Source organism: Schistocerca serialis, chromosome 7 (genome assembly GCF_023864345.2).
Source record: "Schistocerca serialis cubense isolate TAMUIC-IGC-003099 chromosome 7, iqSchSeri2.2, whole genome shotgun sequence".
Lineage (NCBI taxonomy): Eukaryota > Metazoa > Arthropoda > Insecta > Orthoptera > Acrididae > Schistocerca > Schistocerca serialis.
Genome location: NC_064644.1, coordinates 461,421,248 through 461,438,245, shown reverse-complemented (window position 1 = coordinate 461,438,245; position 16,998 = coordinate 461,421,248).

Below are 16,998 nucleotides of genomic sequence, written 5' to 3'. Positions count from 1 at the left end.
TTGGTAGGAGTATTTTGTAAGGTAACTCATCTGTTGAGATTTCCTGAGGAGTCCTACAATGTACCTCAGTCTGGCATCTGCCTTACCTGCGATTAGTTTTATGTGCTCGTTCCACTTTAAATCAGTCCGTACGCATAGTCCTGGATACTGTGTGGTTCCGGAACCATCGGAAACAAACACATATGCTCCCGATGAATGTTCTATAATCGTGTAATCGTACAGTAATGGCTCATTCTGCTTATTTATGCGAAATACATAACATTTCAACAAGAAAAGGAGGGTCAGCATTGGTCGTTGAAGCAAAGATCTTTATTTCTGTTACAAATTGATTTCAATCACTGAGACCATCGTCAGAGCTGTAGATATAACAAGAATAAAATAATCAGACTGCACTATAAGGCACTGAAGTATAGAAGTAAGAAATTATACAAGAGATCGTTTTCATTAACATACCTAGTATCAATCCCCTGTGGACTCATAAATACGAGTAAAAGTGCGATATCTCCAAATATCAATGAAGAGTACTTGTCCGACCGAAGGAACAGATGCACCTAGGCTAGCTGCTTGCAGGGACCTTCGCGGCTATCCTCATTACCAACATCTAACGCAACGGTGCCGTCTTTAATGATCATTATTACAAAATCTTTTATTCATGAAAATAGAAGACATAATGAAATATAGTGTCTAATCCATGCACACACCAAGAACATACAACACAAAAATCTGTAGGACTACATTGTAGAGACCGTGCTCACGCGTTCTGGCGTGTGTTTCGGGAACCAGGTCCCAAGTTATGTGATGTAGCATGAATCATACTATAACGCAGTACTGCAACCATTACATTAACGTAATACTGAAATAATTCCAGCTAAACCAAAAGAACTGGGTTATTATATTACGCCCTTTGACATTAACTTTTATGAGTATACATTTCAAATGTTTTTGGTTAGTACACTGGACTCGCATTCGGGAAGACGACGGTTCAAACCCGCGTCCAGCCATCCTCATTTAAGTATTCCGTGATTTCCCTAAATCGCTTATGGCAAAAGCTGGAATGGTTCCTTCGAAATGGGCACGGCCGGTTTCTTTCTCCATCCTTCCAGTATTCGAGCTTTTATTCTGTCATTAATGACCTCGTTGTCGACAGGACGTTAAATACTAATCTCCTCCTCCTCCTCCTCCTCCTCCAAAAGCCTTTTTGACAGACGATGTTTAAAATAACATAGGTGTAAAAACACACAGCACCGTGTAAAAATTTTAAAAAATCAAGTTACAAATTCGTCTTTTTTCATTCTTGGGTAGAGTGACTGTACGACAAGAATAATATAATCCGACTGCACTGAAAAATACTAAATCTGCCCTACAAAAATTCTGTTTGGAAGGACTGTAGATACGTTATTCTTTGTTCCTATTTGTGTCTATATAAGAAAAATTTCATAACAGCGAACTGTCGTGTGCTATTTTAGACTAATCCTCAGTTCCAGTAAAGTGGAGTAAATCGTTCTTCAGAGTTGTCAAGAGCGCGTTATGGGACAGCACTTGACGTCACTGTCACTATCTAAATAAGGTTATGAGCGTTTTATACGCTCTCTTTGTTTTAGATGGTGTTGTGTATATGTTTCTATCTACATTGTTTTTATGAGTTATTAAAAATGTATGAGTGTCAAAATTAATGTCAGAGTGTGTGCGTACAGCATGTTTCACTAGAGGATTAGCTCATAGAAAACACTTCGAAACGAATTCATGGAGAAAACATTCTGGTCATCAAGCACACTTACAGTATCCTGCATGTTGTGAGTGTGAATGTCAGCTTTTATGATACATTGTGTGCGCCCCCGTACCCCCTCCACTTAAGATTTTAAGATGTCTTTGCAGATATTCAATGTTTGCATTCAACCAAATAGTACCGAAAGCTGTTTTAATACTATGAACACGTGAATGTTCTTAATATCCTGTTTCCAAACGCCGTGCTGTTTGCAATATGCAAATTTTTGTCACAATTACTATGCTTGATTTGATACGCTCCCAAACCGGCAAATGGATTTTTGTTGTTAATATTGTGGTGTAACTGGATTTTAAGACTTTTCTGTTAAATATGTTAACTTTGCTGTTATGGTAATATTTTTCAATTTTATCAGATACCTGACCTCATTAAGCCATAGGCACAAACCTCATTTTTTTCATCCGTATTGTACAGATTTCTCTCTTTCCCATTGCTTTTGTTCGCCGAATGCTGCAGTTTCTCTTTTCCCTTTTTGTGCAGTGATGTCGTGCGACTGATTCAGTATTCGGTGTTTATTGCTATTTGTATTAGGATTTTAAGTTCCTTATCTATTTCATTTTCAGTTAGCCGCAGTCTGAGTATTTTCGTAATCAAATGGTTCAAATGACTCTGAGCACTATGGGACTTAACATGTGAGGTCCCCTAGAACTTAGAACTACTTAAACCTAACTAACATAAGGACATCACACACATCCATGCCCGAGGCAGGATTTGAACCTGCGACCGTAGCAGTCGCGCGGTCTCGGACTGAAGCACCTAGAATCGCTTGGCCAGAACGGCCGACTTTTCGTTATCATGGCACAGAAGTAAACAACTTCACGTTGTTGCGAATAATAGGATTGCGAGCTGGTATCGGTTATGCTACGTTTTGTAGAACTGGATACTACATATGTATTTTTACTTTTGGTTAATGTCAAAACTAGGAAACTGAGACTGCCGTTTGCTCCTGTTTCAAACGTGGAAGTTACCTTCTGGTGCTCTGAGTTTAATTTAACGGCGAAATCGTTAAATTCAGATTGACTACCTTTGAATAATATGGTACAGTCGTCTACATAAAGTTTGTGTTTTCAATCTTTATAGGGGGAGGGGGGAATTTCATGAAGAATCTGTATTCCACGTCCTTTGTTAATATGTCTCCCAGTGATCCAAATTACAGGTTTTTTTTTAATAACATTTTTTAGCCGGCCGCGGTGGTCTAGTGGTTCTGGCGCTGCAGTCCGGAACCGCGGGACTGCTACGGTCGCAGGTTCGAATCCTGCCTCGGGCATGGGTGTGCGTGCTGTCCTTAGGTTAGTTAGGTTTAAGTAGTTCTAAGTTCTAGGGGACTTATGGCCTAAGATGTTGAGTCCCATAGTGCTCAGAGCCATTTGAACCATTTTTAATAACATTTTTTAAAGAAATTTTGACGTTAATAACTTTATTTGTGCTGTTGCCAATGTTTTTCCAATAGTAATTTTAGATGATTCATGGTACGCTGTTATTCTTCCGTTTCATCTGTGGTTTTTACTCTCTCCCATTTAAGCCCTTCCCTTTATCCTGCAACCCTCACTCCCATAGAGCCTGTGTAGTATCAGTCTTCAATCTTTTAGCCATGTGACGATATAACGTAAATTCATTGAAACATTGTAGTTGCCTTCATTATGATACCTCCATGAAGCTTTGTAGTTTTCTCACATCTGAAGATGACATCTGCTTTCCCAAACGCCTGTGTGGATATTTTATATATATTTAAGTGACGGTTGACGTTATAAATTATTATGCACTCATTTACAAACGTCACTTACCTCCAATTGATAGTATGTCAAGTTTTAAAAATGAGGTAGAGGTACACTCCTGGAAATTGAAATAAGAACACCGTGAATTCATTGTCCCAGGAAGGGGAAACTTTATTGACACATTCCTGGGGTCAGATACATCACATGATCACACTGACAGAACCACAGGCACATAGACACAGGCAACAGAGCATGCACAATGTCGGCACTAGTACAGTGTATATCCACCTTTCGCAGCAATGCAGGCTGCTATTCTCCCATGGAGACGATCGTAGAGATGCTGGATGTAGTCCTGTGGAACGGCTTGCCATGCCATTTCCACCTGGCGCCTCAGTTGGACCAGCGTTCGTGCTGGACGTGCAGACCGCGTGAGACGACGCTTCATCCAGTCCCAAACATGCTCAATGGGGGACAGATCCGGAGATCTTGCTGGCCAGGGTAGTTGACATACACCTTCTAGAGCACGTTGGGTGGCACGGGATACATGCGGACGTGCATTGTCCTGTTGGAACAGCAAGTTCCCTTGCCGGTCTAGGAATGGTAGAACGATGGGTTCGATGACGGTTTGGATGTACCGTGCACTATTCAGTGTCCCCTCGACGATCACCAGTGGTGTACGGCCGGTGTAGGAGATCGCTCCCCACACCATGATGCCGGGTGTTGGCCCTGTGTGCCTCGGTCGTATGCAGTCCAGATTGCGGCGCTCACCTGCACGGCGCCAAACACGCATACGACCATCATTGGCACCAAGGCAGAAGCGACTCTCATCGCTGAAGACGACACGTCTCCATTCGTCCCTCCATTCACGCCTGTCACGACACCACTGGAGGCGGGCTGCATGATGTTGGGGCGTGAGCGGAAGACGGCCTAACGGTGTGCGGGACCGTAGCCCAGCTTCATGGAGACGGTTGCGAATGGTCCTCGCCGATACCCCAGGAGCAACAGTGTCCCTAATTTGCTGGGAAGTGGCGGTGCGGTCCCCTACGGCACTGCGTAGGATCCTACGGTCTTGGCGTGCATCCGTGCGTCGCTGCGGTCCGGTCCCAGGTCGACGGGCACGTGCTTCTTCCGCCGACCACTGGCGACAACATCGATGTACTGTGGAGACCTCACGCTCCACGTGTTGAGCAATTCGGCGGTACGTCCACCCGGCCTCCCGCATGCCCACTATACGCCCTCGCTCAAATTCCGTCAACTGCACATACGGTTCACGTCCACGCTGTCGCGGCATGCTACCAGTGTTAAAGACTGCGATGGAGCTCCGTATGCCACGGCAAACTGGCTGACACTGACGGCGGCGGTGCACAAATGCTGCGCAGCTAGCGCCATTCGACGGCCAACACCGCGGTTCCTGGTGTGTCCGCTGTGCCGTGCGTGTGATCATTGCTTGTACAGCCCTCTCGCAGTGTCCGGAGCAAGTATGGTGGGTCTGACACACCGGTGTCAATGTGTTCTTTTTTCCATTTCCAGGAGTGTAGATAGCGAATGCGGAGATACCAACTAGTGCTCTTGAACGGTTTTTTTTCTGGTACTACAGTAATAGGAAACTGAGAATGAGCTCATATGACGAAGATGAGCGGACACAATTTCATACGGGTTTTAGTGGTATACTGTACGTGCCGAATAGACAAGCATATTTTCTTAAAGTACTGGCGTTGTTCTTACTATAGTACAGCCGTGGACGCCCTCTAAAATTTTTAAACCTTTCCCACCCGTTGACACCCTCCACACACACACACACCAACACAGACGCACGCACGCACTCGCACATCCACCCACCCACACACGCACGCACGCACGCACGCACACACACACATCCCTCCATTACCAAACTGCTGACTCAATGTCTCAGGGTGTGTCCTGCCAACCGATCCCCTCTTTTAATTAAGTTGTTATATAAATTTATTTTGTTCCCCCAGTTTCATTCAGTGCTTCCTCCTTACCTATTGGATCTAGCCACCAAATCGTCACCATGCTTCTGTAGCAACGCATTTCAAAAGATTTTATTCTCTTATTGTCTGAATTGAGGATCGTCTATGTTTCCGTTCTGTACAGGGCTAGAGGGCAGACAAAAGATTTTCTAGTACTTATTTGAGGTCCAAATACCAGAACTCGTCTACTACTTTTAGTGTTTCATTTACTAATCTAATTCCCTAAGGATTGCTTCAGTATCACTATATTCCATTTCGCAGGAGAGCTTCTGTAAAGTTTGGAAGGTAGGAGACGAGATACTGGCAGAAGTAAAGCTGTGAGGACGGGGAGTGAGTCATGCTTGGGTAGCTCAGGTGGTAGAGCACTTGCCCGCGAAAGGCAAAGGTCCCTAGTTCGAGTCATGGACCGGCATACAGTTTTAATCTGCCAGGAAGTTTCATATCAGCGCACACTTCGCTGCAGAGTGAAAATCTCATTCTGGAACCATTTCCCTTAGTTTACATTTGAAGGGTGCAGGTCCGTCACTTGTCAGAAGAATGAAAAGCCAATGTGTCTCTCGTAATACGTAACCGATAAGTATCCAAAAAATTGTGAAGGGATTCTGATATGACAGAAATATGCTGCTCACCAGATTACTACAAAAAAATGAGAAATTAGAAAATAAATGCTTTATTAAGAACGTTCTACATGACATACCAGGACACTGATAATAGTTGCCATTAAGAATGTTTTTCCAAGCAATTCTTGCAAAGAAGAAAACTAACAACATACTGGATATAACGCTATTTATCACACAAATGTCGCGGTTACCGATCTGGAACCGTCTCAGACGGCTGTATACATTTATCTTATATTGTTTTTCTTTACAAAAAAAATGGCTCTGAGCACTATGGGACTTAACTACTGTGGTCATCAGTCCCCTAGAACTTAGAACTACTTAAACCTAACTAACCTAAGGACATCACACACATCCATGCCCGAGGCAGGATTCGAACCTGCGACCGTAGCAGTCGTGCGGTTCCGGACTGCGCGCCTAGAACCGCTAGACCACCGCAGCCGGCTTTTTCTTTACATTTTTATTTGTTAATATATATCTTACAAACACTTTTCAAGGCGCTGTCAGTTACTTTCAGCAGACCTACAAAGTCCTTCACCGACTGTAACAGAATTACAATCCTGTCGATAAATATCAAAGTTTTTGTTTCCACTCCAAATGGTTCAAATGGCTCTGACCACTATGGGCTTAACATCTGAGGCCATCTGTCCCCCAGAACTTAAAACTACTTCAACCTAACCTAAGGACTCACACACATCCATGCCCGCGGCAGGATTCGAACCTGTGACCGTAGCGTTCGTGCGGTTCCAGACTGAAGCGCCTAGAACCGCTCGGCCACACTGGCCGGCCTTGAAACGTCATTTCCTCTCCATAAACGTTAATTTCCATTCCAAACTAACCCCAGCTGAAATCTAGTATTTATATATCGACAAATATCTGCCGACAATTGATTTCTAAGACACGTAAGAATTTAGACTTATCGAGAAATTCAATAAGTGGACGAAATAATGGGCCTCCCAGACATGGAAACATTGCAGTTATGAAGCTGAAAAACGTAATATAGAGGAACTAAAACACCTTAGAGGTGGCACTTTTTCTTGCTGTTCAGAACAAATACATAATACGCCGAGAAGCCTATCACGATGTTCTCATCTACACCTATACTCTACAAATTTTGAAGCCGAAGAATAACAGAGCTTTTAAAATCAGCAGTGGTTATTTTTCCACCTTCGACATGAAGACGTTAATAAATGGTTCAAATGGCTCTGAGCTCTATGGGACTTAACTTCTGAGGTCATCAATCCCCTAGAACTTAGAACTACTGAAACCTAACTAACGTAAGGATATCACACACATCCACGTCCGAGGAAGGATTCGAACCTGCGACTGGAGCGGTCGCGCGGTTCCAGACTGTAGCGCCTATCACCGCTCGGCCACTCCGGCCGGCAGACGTTAATACATCAGTTAAGAAACGATGTCGGGAAGCGTTTTTGAGCACGTAACGGAGGCGACAGTCTCCCTTGTGACAAATATGCTGGTGATGAGTCACCTCAACGAGGTTGCGTTCGTCACCGTAACGTTAGAGCGACTAAAAGCTCTCCCGGAGCGATTAGGTTACTTGTCTGTAAACAGGGAGTTGTGTAAATTATTTGTAGAGAGAGAGGGCCGCATTCCACGGCCTGGGGGCTTTCGTTCTGGAGCTGGAACGCGCCTCTGTACCAGTTAATGGCCCTCGGTGACAGCTGGAGGAGCCGCAGCTGCCGCCACTGGACGAGTGAAGTGTCGCCTGGTGAGCATGCCAGCTGTGCGCATCACAGGGACCTACAAATACACTGCAGAACACCGGGCAGGAAATTGCCTTATGACTCAAAGCTGATCCTCAATGTCGTAGCCCAGCGGGGATGGCAACATACACTACTGGCCATTAAAATTGCTACACCAAGATGAAATGCAGATGATAAACGGGTATTCATTGGACAAATATACACTCCTGGAAATTGAAATAAGAACACCGTGAATTCATTGTCCCAGGAAGGGGAAACTTTATTGACACATTCCTGGGGTCAGATACATCACATGATCACACTGACAGAACCACAGGCACATAGACACAGGCAATAGAGCATGCACAATGTCGGCACTAGTACAGTGTATATCCACCTTTCGCAGCAATGCAGGCTGCTATTCTCCCATGGAGACGATCGTAGAGATGCTGGATGTAGTCCTGTGGAACGGCTTGCCATGCCATTTCCACCTGGCGCCTCAGTTGGACCAGCGTTCGTGCTGGACGTGCAGACCGCGTGAGACGACGCTTCATCCAGTCCCAAACATGCTCAATGGGGGACAGATCCGGAGATCTTGCTGGCCAGGGTAGTTGACTTACACCTTCTAGAGCACGTTGGGTGGCACGGGATACATGCGGACGTGCATTGTCCTGTTGGAACAGCAAGTTCCCTTGCCGGTCTAGGAATGGTAGAACGATGGGTTCGATGACAGTTTGGATGTACCGTGCACTATTCAGTGTCCCCTCGACGATCACCAGTGGTGTACGGCCAGTGTAGGAGATCGCTCCCCACACCATGATGCCGGGTGTTGGCCCTGTGTGCCTCGGTCGTATGCAGTCCTGATTGTGGCGCTCACCTGCACGGCGCCAAACACGCATACGACCATCATTGGCACCAAGGCAGAAGCGACTCTCATCGCTGAAGACGACAGGTCTCCATTCGTCCCTCCATTCACGCCTGTCGCGACACCACTGGAGGCGGGCTGCACGATGTTGGGGCGTGAGCGGAAGACGGCCTAACGGTGTACGGGACCGTAGCCCAGCTTCATGGAGACGGTTGCGAATGGTCCTCGCCGATACCCCAGGAGCAACAGTGTCCCTAATTTGCTGGGAAGTGGCGGTGCAGTCCCCTACGGCACTGCGTAGGATCCTACGGTCTTGGCGTGCATCCGTGCGTCGCTGCGGTCCGGTCCCAGGTCGACGGGCACGTGCACCTTCCGCCGACCACTGGCGACAACATCGATGTACTGTGGAGACCTCACGCCCCACGTGTTGAGCAATTCGGCGGTGCGTCCACCCTGCCTCCCGCATGCCCACTATACGCCCTCGCTCAAAGTCCGTCAACTGCACATACGGTTCACGTCCACGCTGTCGCGGCATGCTACCAGTGTTAAAGACTGCGATGGAGCTCCGTATGCCACGGCAAACTGGCTGACACTGACGGCGGCAGTGCACAAATGCTGCACAGCTAGCGCCATTCAACGGCCAACACTGCGGTTCCTGGTGTGTCCGCTGTGCCGTGCGTGTGATCATTTCTTGTACAGCCCTCTCGCAGTGTCCGGAGCAAGTATGGTGGGTCTGACACACCGGTGTCAATGTGTTCTTTTTTCCATTTCCAGGAGTGTATTATACTAGAACTGACGTGTGTTTACATTTTTACGCAATTTGGATGCATAGATCCTGAAAAAATCAGTACCCAGAACAACCACCTCTGGCCGTAATAACGGCCTTAATACGCCTGGGCATTGAGTCAGAGCTTGGATGGGGTGTACAGGTTCAGCTGCCCATGCAGCTTCAACACGATACCACAATTCATCAAGAGTAGTGACTGACGTATTGTGACGAGCCAGTTGCTCGGCCACCATTGACCAGACGTTTTCGATTGGTGAGAGATCTGGAGAATGTGTTGGCCAGGGTAACAGTCGAACATTTTCTGTATCCAAAAAGGCCGGTATAGGACCTGCAACATGCGGTCGTGCATTATCCTGCTGAAATGTAGGGTTTCGCAGGGATCGAATGAAGGGTAGAGCTACGAGTAGTAACACATCTGAAATGTAACGTCCACTGTTAACAGTGGCGTCAATGCGAACAACATGTGACCGAGACGTGTAACCAGTGGCACCCCATACCATTACGCCAGGTGATATGCCAGTATGGCGATAAGAATACACGCTTCCAATGTACGTTCACCGCAATGTCGCCTAACACGAATGCGACCATCAAGATGCTGAAAACAGAACCTGGATTCATCCGAAAAAATGACGTTTTGCCATTTGTGCACCCAGGTTCGCTCCTGTCTGTGATGCAGCGTCAAGGGTAACCGCAGCCATGGTCTCCGAGCTGATAGCCCATGCTGCTGAAAACGTTGTCGAACTGTTAGTGCAGACGGTTGTTGCCTTGCTGACGTCCCCATCTGTTGACTCAGGGATCGAGACGTGGCTGCACGATCCGTTACAGCCATGCGGATAAGATCCCTGTCATCTCGACTGCTAATGATACGAGGCCGTTAGGATCCAGCACGGCGTTCCGTATTACCCTCCTGAACCCACCGATTCCATATTCTGCTAACAGTTATTGGATCTCGACCAACGTGAGCAGCAATGTCGCGAAACGATAAACCGCAATAGCGATAGGCTACAGTCCGACCTTTATCAAAGTCGGAAACATGATGGTACGCATTTCTCCTCCTTACACGAGGCATCACAACAACGTTTCACCAGGCAACGCCGGTCAACTACTGTTTGTGTATGAGAAATCGGTTGGAAACTTTTCTCATGTCAGCACTTTGTAGGTGTCGCCACCGGCGCCAACATTGTGTGAATGCTCTGAAAAGCTAATCATTTGCATATCACAGCATCTTCTTCCTGTCGGTTAAATTTGACGTCTGTAGCACGTCACCTTCGTGGTGTAGCAATTTTAATGGCCAGTAGTGTATTTTCGTTGAATTCCTTAGTCGGATAGGAAGCGATGTGAGATTTTAGAAATCTATTGATTGGCACGCGACCGGCTTCGTGCAGGGAATAAGTCGCCGGCAAGATCTAGCAGAGGTTTGTCGGGTCTCTGAGGTTGGAGATGGTACAGAAAGATTCGAGTGTCAGGCTGGAGAGACAGAAATGAAAAGACTAGCTTCTGGGTTGGTATCTTGGTCTGATTTTATTGCTTCTACCCGAGTTTACATGAACTTGTCCAAGAGCACAGACACTGGGTCGTAATTTCAATGAGCGTAGAACACAGATGAGGCTTACTAGACACTCAAATTACTAGAACAAGTAGCCCGTCTGGCCTGTCACTTTGACTCGAATCATGAAAGGGAACCAGTTTGTTATTGCCCATATCGAATTATCAGGTTCCGTTACACGTCACACTGTTAGCGACAGCTGTCGTAGGTGCAAGTAAGCCACGGTATACTGACTATCCACAGTCCACAGTAATGTACAGTCAAGTGCTTCTTAGTTCCAAGGTTAACTGAAAAGATTATTCCACTCACATGATTTTCTGATGTCGGTTCATGGACACCCGAGGCTCGTATGCTCTCGTATTGTTGCACTCTGCCGTGCTCGTTAACTGGTGGCCTTATTATACTGTATTTTTATTACATATGATCATTTTAATACCTATTACACAAATAAGTACTAAATGTGTACACAATTAACGTTTTAAAAACCATATATGCTAGAGTCACAAAGGAAATATTTTTGTAGTGTATCCAATAGTTAAATACGAAAATATTTCCGTTGGGAACGTGGCACCTATTTCTTTTAAACTGTTAATTGTGTTTGCATTTAGTACTTACTTACGTATGTATTTGGGACGGTTTGCTTATAGATGGTACGTACCCGCATCGCATTTTTACCCGCAATATGCAATCAGCTCCGTCTTCAGGCCACGATTGGCCTACCGGGACCATCCGACCGCCGTGTCATCCTCAGTGGAGGATGCGGATAGGAGGGGCGTGGGTCAGCACACCGCTCTCCCGGTCGTTATGATGGTATTCTTGACCGAAGCCGCTACTATTCAGTCGAGTAGCTCCTCAATTGGCATCACGAGGTTGAGTGCACCCCGAAAAATGGCAACAGCGCATGGCGGCCTGGATGGTCACCCATCCAAGTGCCGACCACGCCCGACAGCGCTTAACTACAGTGATCTCACGTGAACCGGTGTATCCACAGCGGCAAGGTCGTTCAGCCAGCTTGAAATCAGCGGTTTTAATGCTCGTGATCATATACTGGTCTGGCAAAGGTTCCAGCACTGTATGTCGCCATCCAGATTTCCAGGCTCTACTTGTTAAAATTCTTACCAAGATAACTTTTTTTTTGTTGGATATCCCTTAATGATTCGGTCATTACAACAACAAGGCAGTAAGAGCACTTGTTTCGATCAGAACACGTAGCCCCTTCGACAGTCACAATAATGAAAATTCAGATATAAACATGCCGAGAAAGAAATGTTCCACTACAAAGAAGTTTCACTTTGCATGTTATAACCTTACACGACTGCCTTAAAACGGTGGTCGCTCTCGACCGCTGAAAATGGTGTAGATCTGGTACCAGACGATTAGAAGATTGGCGAAATAGGTGATGACAGTGAACTGATATGCACGAGCCATTTCGTTGCCTGGAGTCATCGCAGTAACATGAGTCAACAAGTAGACGTGTAGTGAGAGATGCAACAAAAAACGCATAGTGCCTTTAGCCTGGAGACACTTCATATCCCGAAATCAAGTAGCGATTTCGAATCACAGAATTGTGAGCGAGGGTGTCGTCGTAATCAAGCGAAAGCTGGTGTGACGCAACTAACAATTAATTAGTGTTTGTATAGATATTTGAATGTTATCGATACTTTTGCCAATCGGTGCACACTTCAGCACAGCAGGCTCGCCATAGAAATCCGAATTCGTGAAGAAGCAGTAATCATCAAAGAAGGAAAAAAGAAAGTTTTCTTTGTGAGCTTCTACTGCTATTAAAGGAACAATCTTGGTCATTTTGAGCTAGTTGATTCTTGTTAACACTAATAAAAAGCCGTCAGAGCTATATTGATTCACATTTGTTATTTCAAGACCGATTACGTTTGAAAGAACATGGTTTGCGTTTTACGTAAGCCTACTGTTATTTTTCCATTCTTGCTGTTATTCACGTAACATAAGCTGTGCAGCATTCTTCTTAACGTACTTTCAAATATCTTGCAAATCTAAGTTTTATTCTTCGTTATTTCGGGAAATTTAATCTTATTTTATCCCGTGTAACGATAATACAACAATGAGTTAATGCTTCTTCATGCCCAACACCCACTCTTGCTACACAAGTAAAATTATTCAACTCTCCATGTCTGGTTATTATCCTGTTCCTCAGATTTGTATATGCACGTGTGGTTGCTCGCTCTAGTTCACTGGAATTTCACCTTACTATGATTTTGTAACGTCCTTTAACACACCTTAGCAAGTTTAACACAGTTCGGTTGTAATTTTGCCAACAAAATATCCGTGAAACCGTAACACTTAGTTACTTATCTCTTGTAAGTGTTCCATGACAATAGGATTTTTGTAGTCAGTTTTATTAAAAAAAAATGGTTCAAATGGCTCTGAGCACTATGGGACTTAACATCTGAGGTCATCAGTCCCCTAGAACTTAGAACTACTTAAACCTAACTAATCTAAGGACATCACACACATCCATGTCCGAGGCAGGATTCGAACCTGCGACCATAGCGGTCACGCGGCTCCAGACTGTAGCGCCTAGAACCGCTCGGCCTCTCCGGCCGGCAGTTTATTCAGCGGTGTGAATAATCACTATTGCTTTTCCTTTCATAGTGTATATAACGACTTTACAATCTCAGTCGTACTGTTTTATTTATCTATACTACAACCCTGCGCAAGCATTGAAAATTGTTCCTTTTTATTATAAATAATTGTTTTGTTTCCTTATTTATGTATTTTTGCAAATTTCTTTATCACAAGTGTGGTATCTTTTACACTTGAATGTCATTTCTGTAATTAAGGTTATTGTCTTTAGTTGTAACGACTGTGATATCCCACGATCGATACTTCATACCCTGCAGATGCCAAACAGTATGTTTACTTGTTTATGTCTCTCCCAGAGCGCCCTGTCTGGACAGTGTAGCGCACACGGCACGCCATCTTGTTTTGCACTAATCTGCTCGCCGTGCTTCTGCTAGGCGGTCGACGGAGTGTTTACGTGACTGCCACGTTCCAGACTTTGCTTTTAATGATACGTAATATAGCTAAGCTACTTAACGGACGTTATTGTCACTTCTTCGTGGTGATTTGTTATGAAGAGTGTTGGCTGTGTTAGTTGGATATTATTTGTACATGTAAGCTACCGTAGCTTTTTATCCTGATTAATGTTTTGTTCAGCTGCAAGTGATTGATGATGTTCTTTTGGAAATAACCTTCGTATAGCAATAAATGTGTATCAGTATAGCTGTGATGGCCTTCTATTAATGTTGACAAAGAGTCTACGACATACGTCTTTTTGTGCGGTTATAGTTTTGAGCTTTTACGATACGATTAAAAGTCCGTAAAACACATATGATAAGCGAAAATTGAGTTTCTTTGTATGTCTTACCGAGAGCGAAAAGTGAAGAAGTTGTGACAGTGAAAATAATTCGTATACTGAAAAATGTTCATAACTTCACAATTGTGGAAACCAGAAACTTAAATCATATTTTTGTGGGAGTTCTATTTTCGATCAAGTTTGTGCTAAACGAAACAAATATGTTATGCCTTTCTAGCAATATTCACAAAGTTCAAATTGCTTATTTTCCAAAGTAAATAAAGAAACATGTTTCTTCGACCAACAGACATTTCGAGGAAAGACCATGACAGTAAAACTAGAGACAATTGTGATCATTCAGAGAAGACCGACAGTCATTCTACCGCCCACTACACACAGGAAAAGGTTCTGGGGAGGAATAATCTGGTTCAATATTCACTCTCCGCCGTCTCGGATTTATGCGATTATCGTACCGGTGACTTAGATGTAGAGGTACCCGACTGCCACGGAGTACTTGGTTTCGGTTTCCAGTCCGTCAAGCAGTTACGTTCCAAGAGTAAATGGCACGGTACGGTGTATAATAATTCATTACGTCACAACTGCTTAGACAAAAAGATATTTACATTACCTGTTTTTATGTATATTTTGTATACCTAAGCGATCATCACGTAATAATTAATTGTACAAAGATTTAGAAAGGACGCAAATGTTTATTTATTAATATGTTAATTTTATTAAAAAAAGGCGTGGTATGCTGTTTCGGTAGTCTACAGTAATAGTTGGCATACTGTAAAATACCAGTTATGTTTGCTGTGCATTTGCTTTTTCCCCAGGCACAACGTTAACTCAAAATGTGTCACTGAAATGATGCGTTGCAAATGTTTGCTGAGTGATGAGGTAAAGACTCCAAGCGGAGGAAAATCATTTTATTAATTGCTTTTGAAATTTTGTTGCAAGTTGTCGACGACTGTTAGGGTGTACGAGCTGCCACGCAGCATCTTAACCGCGGGGGAATGAGTGCTAGGACGGAGGCTGCATGAGCGGCTAATTAGACGGAGGGCATAGAGTCTACAGGAGTTGTTAGCATGTCAAAAGAAGATTTGATTATAATTTTGTATACGTCAGCCGTTGTTTTGTGTCTGTTTTTGAACAGTGTTGAGATTTTATTGCACTGGGCTAGATTAATTGAATTTTAAACTTGAGTAATTCTCATTTAAGCACAGATAATTATTACGAGACGTAGTATCTGTAAATGTGCCTTCAGAATATATGCAGGATATATTTTGTTCAAGTAATTAATTGTATTTATTTTATGTTTATACGCAGGGTGGTCAGAAACTATGAAAAGCTTGTAGGGGTGTTGCTGGTTAGTTTGTGTTGAGATATAACTGGTAAGGAAAAAATTCAATACAGGGCAACGTTTCCGCGTAAATTAACATTGAATTTACCAATCAGTACGAAACTGCAGTGCAAGTGTTGTTCAGAAGTACGATGCAGTGTTCCGTCAGACATCCATGCATGTCCGAAGGAACATTGCATCGTATCTCTGAGCAATACTTGCACTGCAGTATCGTATTTATCTGCCGACACCGGGCGACTTTCAATTAAAATGTCTCCCCTGTACGGGAATCTACACAACGATTGTTCAAGTTGTTGACACATGGTTGACGACGTGTGGGAGCGAAACAGAATTTGGACATGGGGCGGTAAGGATACGTTACAGCGTTTCCGAGTTAATTCACATTGAATTTCGTGACACTAATGGAATCTGGCGGGTCGCTTAAATGTGCGCGAGCGATGGACTGATCGGCTAACTCGAATCCTAATTAAATCGGAAACTGCGCAACATATCGAACTGTTTCGTAACGGTTATTTCTCAGCACGAACTACCTTGTAACACCGTTACAAGCTTTTCATACTGTTGTGAACGTCCTGTATACTGAGAGGGTATGAGTAACTAAGTGAACTTTTTTTCATTTGAGTGAAGTGCAGCTTTCCTTTTACTAACGACTGCTACGCGTGGAGCCGGCCGAAGTGGCCGTGCGGTTAAAGGCGCTGCAGTCTGGAACCGCAAGACCGCTACGGTCGCAGGTTCGAATCCTGCCTCGGGCATGGATGTTTGTGATGTCCTTAGGTTAGTTAGGTTTAACTAGTTCTAAGTTCTAGGGGACTAATGACCTCAGCAGTTGAGTCCCATAGTGCTCAGAGCCATTTGAACCATTTTTTTGCTACGCGTGGAAGGGGAAACTATTTATTCTTTTGAATAACAGCGGAGTACTGCTTGTATTTTTTTCACGTCGTAAGAAATGGGATGCTACAGAAGATTGCTGAAGATTAGATGGGTAAACCACATAACTAATGAGGAGGTATTGAATAGAATTGGGGAGAAGAGGAGCTTGTGGCACAACTTGACTAGAAGTAGGGATCGGTTGGTAGGGCATGTTCTGAGACATCGAGGGATCACCAATTTAGTATTGGATGGCAGCGTGGAGGGTAAAAATCGCAGAGGGAGACCAAGAGATGAATACACTAAGCAGATTCAGAAGGATGTAGGCTGCAGTAGGTACTGGGAGATGAAGAAGCTTGCACAGGATAGAGTAGCATGGAGAGCTGCATCAAACCAGTCTCAGGACTGAAGACCACAACAACAACAACAACAA